The following is a 7,738-nucleotide window of genomic DNA, read 5'->3' on the forward strand; positions in this document are numbered from 1 at the left end:
GAGTTCTTGAGAAAAAAAGGCCTTCATTGCCAACCCTTCCCCCTCCTCATAGTGAATTCTTTTGTTAAGAGCTTCAGGAACTGGAATTTCTCGAAGCAATGCCCTATCAACACAATCTAACTCTCCCCCCCACCCCCTACCCTGCACACACATTTTGATTAAGTTACAGAAATCATGTGTTGCACAATGCAAAGACACTTGACTTCTCTCCTTTATAGTATGCACAGAGGAAAACCCCTCTCTTGCTTCCCCTCATTCCAGTTTGAGCCTTAGACATTCCGGTATATAAATCCAGCATTCACAGTGGAGAGGAACATCAAACGTCTTCAAATCAAACACACTTTTCTTAATCATTTTGTACCAAAAAGGTCAATTAGCGTTTTCTTTCTTTCATGGCTTGAGGGGTTGTTTGTTACTTAATGTTTATTGAGTAATACCACATTTGCTATTCCTGGAATCTTCCCATTCTTGCAATGCTTTTATTACTGCAAGGGTATGCACCACATTTCCTTAAATCTCCATCAGGCTGCCAGACAGGAGAGACACTGCAGGGTTAGAGTCAAAAATGAAGTTTCAATGTTGAAGAACCTGAACAATACAGAAACAGGACATTAGACTATAGTTTTTCTCCTTCTAGTGGAAGACCTAATATGGTTAGACAAAATTGACTTTTTGCCATTATTTTACCTCATGATATGGTGCTGAATATGTGCTCCAAGCAGAGGGAATGGGAGAGAGAGGCTGCCACTGGCCAGTTTTACACAAGGCTTCATCTTTGCTAAACCACGAAAAGGCCTGAGGGTGAAAAATATCCTTCACTGTTTAACCTGCAGACTGCTGAAAGGTTCAACCCAATATTTTTGTTTGAGAGGGAATGAAACAAAATATAGAGAAACACAAGAAACTTTGTGAGTCACAGAGAGAAGCACCAAGCACAAAATAATTTTCAAAACTTACATAAATAATTTGCTTTTGCCTGGAAGGGAAATAGGAATTACTACAATGTTGCTCTTAAAAAACCAAGAATGATTAATGATCCTTTTTCTATTGCAGAGAGGAATGTAATCTATGAATAACACTGCAGTTCCCCAGATTGCTCAAATGAAGTGGATTGTTATGTTTATTCTTAAAAATGTAACCTTTATTCCAGATTTAGATTCCCAAACCTCCAGCCAGCTGAGAGTATTAGTCTCATTGACTAAATGAATTCAATTATATCAGATAGTTCCTTTTGATCTAGGTTTTTATAGGCAAAAACAAAATCACTTTCAACCATCTTCAAGGAGGATAACAGCTTGTTAAGCTAAAGGAAGGAGTAAAAATATTGCAGGTTTTTTGTTCTTTTAGGTCTTATCTGGCACATCTGTAATTTCTCAGCCTCCTTCAGTCTCCAAGCATGGCTAGCAGAGCCAGACCCAGTAAGCCATTGTGGTTCCCACCAGAGAAGTGCATCCTCTCAGTGACCTCCTGACACACCCTGATTTCCCCTTTTGCACAGCATGAGAACAGTACAGGCCTTTTAATTTTTTTGCCAAATTGCCATATTAAGTCATCATACCAAGAAGTTTATCTATAATTATTCCCATTTCTTTCCCTGATTACGATGTTTCAGGGTGTTGTTCCCATGAAAGTGATTAATTCAACTGTGAGGTGGCAGAAATGAAGACTATAAAAATAACTTTAATCTTGGTCACTGAGGGAATCCACTGACTAAAGCAAAGAGTTACAGCAAAGAGAACAAAGGAAATGCCAGGTGAATCCCTACTTCCACTAATCTTGTTCAACAGCAGCAGCCAAGAACAGGCCAGGAGTCCCAGTCTGAAATCTTAAGCTCAGAATTGTCATGCTATTGCAGAATTTTAAATTACTGTGATCTGTTAGATCACCTTAAAGCTCATGCACTTCAGCTAGAGTTTGGAAAAACAATCTGGTTGAAGCCAAAGGGTTTGGCAGCCAAGGGAGCAGACAAAGCTAAGGCATCATCCCAACAGGCTTAGAGAAACAGGTAACTGTGTGGGGCATGGCTTGCCAAAAGATGAACCAAGAGTGCTGGTGATGGAAAAGGAAAAACTGTCAGCTCTGGACAGCACAAAAGCACCTTTATCCCCCAGGGGATGATGCAGCTCTGCACGGTGGTGGTCTGTGTTGGGCCTGCTGTAAAAAGAACCAGGACACTGTTTAAGCTGTGCAGACATTAAGAGACTTAAGCTAAAGCACAATTTTTCTCTTGCAGATGGTGCAAACTTAGTTTCACTGCATCCATCTCTCTGTCCTCAACAGCCAGTCTAGGGGAAGAATGAAGTTCTTAGTGCTGGCATCTATGTCTGGCAGGCAGTAGATGATGCTGGTAGTCACAGAAATGTGATGTTAAGACACATGAGAACATTGGCAGTTGAAAGCAGGTGTGTGTAAAAACCAGATTCACTCTGCAGCCACACTGTAAATTCACCGTCCTGGGAGAAGGAACACTCTGGCTCCCAGACCAGTAGGAAATGTTTCTGCTCAGTCCTCACTCAGCAGGGAAACCATGGAACCCATGGAGTCAACATACCATGCCTTGTCCTGCTCCCACACCCCTCCCTGTCCTGCTGTGGCCGCAGCCACAGTGGCTCTGTGCCCACAGGTTTCAAGCCACCTTCACATTCCCCAGTGCAACCCACCTGGGGATTGGAAGAAGCCTGGGTGATCCTGCCAGAGGCCTGGGGAAGTCTGGGGAGGTGGCCCCACATTCCCAGGCTGATGGGTGTCACTGTAGTCTTTTCACTAGATGGAGCTAGCGGATGGGTGCTGGCAAATCTGTCCTCTCTCCTGGAGGTGCCCCGCAGCCAGAACCACATGGAGAGGAAATGTGATCCCATGCAGAGCCCCTGGCTCCTCAGGGCTCCTCTGAGGAAAGGAGAGTTTTTGTTCAGTGTGGAGGAGAGGATGCTTCAATGACTAATGTTTTGGCTGATGCAAATTCAGAAGAATATGTGAATGAAGTGTTCAGAGAAGTACAGGAGGAAATGGGTTCAAAGAAATCAGGGGGGGAAATAGTACTGCTGCCTAGCCAGATGCCTCTGGTAGAGGAGGAGCCAGACAGAAGAACCAAAATGGTGCTGGAAACACTGCTGCCCACAAATGTCCCAGTAGTGATGAGGTAAAGCTCTGGACTAAATTTCCATTGTCTTCCAAAAGCAAAGTAAATATTTTGGGGATTGTTCAACAACAGCTCTGCATGGACAGGGAGAGAGCAGAGGTGTGGGGCAGGCCTGTAACAATGCATCTGGTGTGTCCAGAGATGACACCCAAGTTCTGCCACATTTAAACTTCTTGCATCAGAGGGCGCCAGGGTGGTGGAGTCACAGGCCATCTCCATCCATGCCTCACAACAGTGTCAGGTGAGGCAGGCTGGTTAAACACCCCAGTGCCACCCAGAGAACACATCCCACACCTTCTCCCCTTATTGCTTCTTGTCCCAGCCATCCCTGCTCAACACCCCACAGCCAGGTGTCCCTCCCCAGGTGCCTGTTTCCTCCACCCCATCTTCCTGCTCCCACCACTGGCCCAACACCCTCTTCTTCATCCTGGTGCTGCAGCTGTTGCTTTAAATCACTCACCAGCTTGGACACTTCCATATTGCTATCACCACCACTGACATAGATCCAAACCTCTGAGCCATGCTGAGGTTTCAGACCCACTGCTTTTGTAGTACTTTGATGGGTGTCAGACTTTGCAGACATTTTCACAGCTTATGTTCATTATTTCATAACCTCTCTAATGCAATCATTGTCTGATTTGAAAATCGATACTGATCTTTGTTACAGTCTATTTGCAGAGGTAAAAATGGAAGCCAATAGATATGAAGTAACAGAAAACCAGATGAAAACCTGCAACATGAATCAAAAAGGTGAAACTGGTAATCAACTTGAATAAATCCCACTTACCATCCAAGAAATCTGTTCTTGATACTTTCTGACTCATTTGTTGCTGTGACCTCTGTTTATTTTTTGATGATTTATGAGGAAAAGTTTAAATTGGTCATGGACTATAAATCAGTGACTAGTTATAAATTTGAGCATCAACCCATTGCTGATCATGAAAGACTAGTGAATACTCCTGAGACTGTTTTTCCTCAGATATTCAAACACCATTTTGGAGTTTCTGAAACAAGTCGGCATTTTATCAAGGACGTGTGATATGTTGGGTGTAAGCCAGACTTCAATGAAATGCACATTCAGCTTCGATCCTTTTTTACCAGATTTTTGTTTGTTTGTTTTGTTTTCAAGTGCCTCAGAAAGGCAAAGTGTGTGAGTGGCTGTGGACAGAAACGTGCTGTCCCTGCTCCAAACTGCAGTAGCACAGCTTCATTCTCAGGTGTGGTTTCCCTCTGTATAGGGACATCAAAGATTCTTCTGCATCACAGATCCACAGAGGAAAACCAGGTCACTCTGACACATATTCTTGGAAGTGGTGGAGTTTGGCTGCAGATGTCGATGGGTCTTATTCGGGAGCATCCTGCAAATACTGAACTTGATCGTCACTACCAATGGTCTCTGCCTTATCTGCAGAGCAAATTGAGCTCTGGCAGCACCTGAAGGGGTCTACCTGCAGCAAGGGGTCTAAATACAAACTGGTGGGGTTGCTAAGCTCATTTTGCTAGGCCTGCATATCCCTGCTGGGCTTACCATCTCTGGTTTCCATCACCGAGGCATTTCCACACCACTAAGATTATGCAGTGCTGACGTGTTCCTAGAAAGCATTTCCTGGAGGTTTGAGTCCAGCCCCAGCCTGTCTGATGCTTCTGTGCATCCCTCTCCTTCCCCACAGAAAGGAGATGATAGTGCAGTGACAGGGGGTCAGGAAGCATGGGGTGAGGATGCTCCTGTGCCTCTTACACTTCCCTAGCCCCCCAAGCTGTAACACGAGAGCCAATAGTTTTCCAGATGGCCATCGGCACCTGCATACAGCCACAGCCCTGAGCAGTGGGCGCAGTCCAGCAGCCAGAAGCACCTGTGGCAGTGCTGGGCACCCACCGCCCCGCTCTGGCGCTGCGTCCCAGCATCCTGCTGGGATACAACAATAGCCGAGCCCTGGTGCCTGCTGAGGGAAGGCGGGGCTGGAGCAGGTGACACGCTTCACACTCCACGCTCCACTGCCAGACGCTGGCAGACCCACTTCAGGCTGTCCCTTTCCACGTGTCCCTCTCCTTTCTCGCCAGCGGGGCAGCGTGAAGGCATTGTCCCCTGAGCCCGGGCCTGTCGCTATTAGTCCCCTGGCATATGGAAGCTGCAATGTCCCAGGGCGCCACTGCCTGCGTGCGGGGCTTCCCTTCTGACATTTCTGCATTCAGCCCGGCCCGCGCCACCACCACAGGGGGATTTTTACAAAGGGGAGAATGCTTCCTTTCAGCAGTCCGGGGTCAGCACAGGGCTGCTTCACTTACAGAGGTCAATCATTAGGATGCTCGGAGATGGCTGGGATGCTTGGGAAGAGCACAGTACTCTCCACCCCCCTGCTTCTCCCAGGGCTGTGCATTGTCACGATGATAAATGAGAGAGTGAGGTGGGGAAGCTCTTGACTGAGCGTGGCCTGAGCCCCTGGGGGTTCACAAACTACTGCAAAGCGGCAGCTGATAAAATGGTAACTAATTCAATTAGTGAAATTTAATTTAGGTGGGGAGCGGATGGTGGCTTTGCCAAGACCATATGGGAAACCAGTGGTGTTTCCATATAGAAGAACTTAATTTAAACAATGAACTCATGGGTCTTCATAACCCAGTGGCCAAAGACCCCCAGGAAGCCCTGGAAGGGGTTGTACTGATTAACCAGACAAAAGCCTGGCGAGTCCGGGCCAGCAGGGAGGAGCCGAGTGGGAGCGAGTAGCAAAAATGATCCAGGTTCAGGTCGTGAACGTGGCTGAGTTGAAAGAAATCCCTCCCAGCACCAGAAAACAGTGTTTATCTCCTCACATATCCCCTGCCTGCTTCCTCCAAGCAACGTGATCCACGACTGAAGCCCCGCAGCCCAGCAGGAGACGGCGGGAGGCTCGGACGTGCGAGGTGAGAAGGAAGAGCTGGATACGTGCTCCTCATCAGTGGGGAAACAGCTCCACGGAGAAATGCCAAACTTCTGCAAAGACTAATTAGAGTAAAAGGCTTCCTGTCCCTCGCGGCCTGCGCCGCTGTGCTCCCTCCGAGCACCTGCCTTCAGAGAGCCTGACCTTTCAGGGTGGGAAGGCTGGCTGGTGTAGGGAGAGGAAAAGGGGGAGACTCGTATCACAGGCATTTTTTGGAGGAGAAGGGAATGGCAAAGCCAGGGGTGAAGAACTGGCAGTCGGGAAAACTAGGGTGGGGAGACACTCCCTGTCTGCTCGAGGGGAATCACACTGCAAAATCCATAGAGGGGAACAAACCTCACCTTTTCTAACTGGAAAAGGATGCAAAAAATAAAGGTGATTTTTGGTTTGATTTGGCACTGAGACCTTGCAAAGTTTGGAAAGGGTGCTGTGATAGAGTTCTGCTAGCGAGCACCTTCCCAGCACTGAAACTGTGGATGTAAATCGTCGTATAAGTCAATTTCTAGCTTTGAAAACCTGCTCAAAAGCTGGCCCCTTTCTCCACTCAGGAAACAGAAACAACACCACGTGATGAAAGCAGCTGAGCACCACAAACAGACAACTTAAGCAGCAAACATCAGACATTTTGAGAGAAAATACTTACAAAGAAAAGCACGAGTAGCTGCCCGCGACTGTGTCTCCAAAGCACCAATGCCTTTTGGGAGCAATTAGAGCTCATCAGAAGGCTGAGAAAACTCCGGGAGAAATTCCAGCTCCATTCCTACTGCAGTTTAGGTTCATATGGAGAAATCCTGCCCTGCTGCAATACCCACACACCAAATGGGCCCACTCCAGCATATGGCTGACACCCCAAGGCAGGAGGATCTGCATGCCTCCAGGCCAGCAATAGGAGGGTGCTCTGCCACTGCCTTGGACAGGGAGGGATAGGAGTGCTCTGCCTGGATGAAACATGGGCCTGAGAAGGAAGCTTTCCACTGAAAAGAGCTGGAAAGAGGGATCCAGGATTTTTAATCTTGGTTGTCCAGTTTTGTATGTGGAAAATTAAGAAACAAAGACATCTGGTAAACTGTGAGACAATATAAGTAGGCGTGGGTAATAACCACAAATCATGCATTCAGCAGTAATCCTGGCCCTCTGCACTCACTCACTAACATTGAACTGTTCTCTTTGTGGGTTGCTGTTTGGACACTAGTCAAAGGCAGTTTTTTAACAAAGACATAGACAGTGAGAAGGTTTTCATAGGTTTTTTTTTTTCCAAAGAGGAGAGTTAGAAAACATAGAAACTTCTGCAAACCTTAAATAGATTTTTTTTTTTTTTTGCTCATCACTATTTTGCTATTTACTCCCAAAATAGCCGAAGTGAACAGTTCTTCAGCTCTGCTGTGTCCCACAGGGACCTTGGCAGACAGGAAAGGACAAGCCACCCTTGGTGCTCACAGAGGCTCCATCATGAGCGAACAACATCTTTCTTTTGTGCTGTTTAAGCCCTCTGCTCTGCCACCCCATGTGGCTTTCCAGGGATATTTTCTCCCAAATGTCCCTGAGCTGCAATGAGCCAGTGCCCAGAGGAAGCCAGCTGCATATCCCACACACCACTGCAGCCCAAGTGGGGCAAAGACTGTCACTACCTGAGATATTCCTGCAGGAAAGGGTGAGGCTCAACAGAAAGGTGAGGAAAGAG

General features: G+C 47.0%; 1 long non-coding RNA gene across 2 annotated transcripts; it reads right to left on the minus strand.

Moving 5' to 3' along the window:
• Window positions 1-208: 208 nt before the first annotated feature.
• Window positions 209-7,011, minus strand: LOC127059683 (uncharacterized). 2 transcript variants are annotated; one of them, XR_007777700.1, is made up of 4 exons: window positions 6,701-7,011; window positions 2,099-2,154; window positions 688-795; window positions 209-588 (listed from the first exon to the last, which is right to left on the minus strand). It is a non-coding gene; the product is annotated as an uncharacterized LOC127059683 (long non-coding RNA). The 2 variants fall into 2 exon arrangements; XR_007777699.1 differs by lacking the exon at window positions 2,099-2,154.
• Between the last annotated feature and the right edge of the window lie 727 nt (window positions 7,012-7,738).

Source organism: Serinus canaria, chromosome 5 (genome assembly GCF_022539315.1).
Source record: "Serinus canaria isolate serCan28SL12 chromosome 5, serCan2020, whole genome shotgun sequence".
NCBI classification, from domain to species: Eukaryota; Metazoa; Chordata; class Aves; order Passeriformes; family Fringillidae; genus Serinus; species Serinus canaria.